Genomic DNA, 1,011 nt, shown 5'->3' on the forward strand with positions numbered 1-1,011 from the left:
TCTGTCCTGGACAACCTAATGGTGAGCTATATATGGAACGTATCGATCGCGAATGTATTACCGATGTCGTTTGGGTGTACAATTGAMTTCATGGAAGAGCAAGTACCTTGGGAATTGCGACCATATTGTACTGCGCAATATTATGATCCCGAATTGGGAGAGTGGGAGGAACCAGCTGCACCAAAACCGATAGAACATCGGGAAGAACTACGTATGTTTGCACAAAACTACTATAATAGCATCAACGCTAACAACAACAGCCAAGCAAATCATAAACAACACTCATCAAATGAAAATTGGTGGCGTTGGTGGCCAAGCAGTGATTTGAAAAGAAACATTTGCATCWACGCGAATTACAATTCGTCTTTACATCTAGTGAATTATGGTCGATTATGAACGATGTGGAAATTGATAATTAAACTTAAAAAAAAAATAATAATAATGTAATTTGGTTAATAATATTGAACCGATATTAAAAATTAAGGAATTTGAGGTGTATTTTAATTTGAGTCGAACATATTATTATCGACTAGGATAATTTAAAATGGAATATATTTCGAACAATCGGTGTATTTGTATAAACAACGTCAAACTATTTCTTGCATAGAAATCTTATATTCACATAGGTGTTAGTACTTTTTGAAATAATAAAGTATATAGCTTATCGCAGTTATTTGTTAATTACTTTTGTTTTCATTATTGCATTTAGTTATGCCAGTATTGCTATTGAGCATGACAAAATAGTGTTGCGTAAGCTAATTTAAACTACTTTTTACTACTATATAGATATTGCAAATTCAAAAAATAATTCCTTTAAGAGTCCTTTTTATTTATAAATAAGCTTATAAGCTTATATAAGCTTAGAACAAAAAAATAATATGGTAAATCTGTTAGGATGGTCAAACACTCCATTTGGGAACACTCCATAGGAATCCTGATCGCAGGCGTATAGCTAAATTCTGACATATAAAACGTGTATGTAGTTTGTGATTACAAAATTTATACTTAAAA

Source organism: Bactrocera latifrons, unplaced genomic scaffold, assembly GCF_001853355.1.
Source record: "Bactrocera latifrons isolate USDA-ARS-PBARC rearing strain unplaced genomic scaffold, ASM185335v1 scaffold_738, whole genome shotgun sequence".
NCBI lineage: Eukaryota > Metazoa > Arthropoda > Insecta > Diptera > Tephritidae > Bactrocera > Bactrocera latifrons.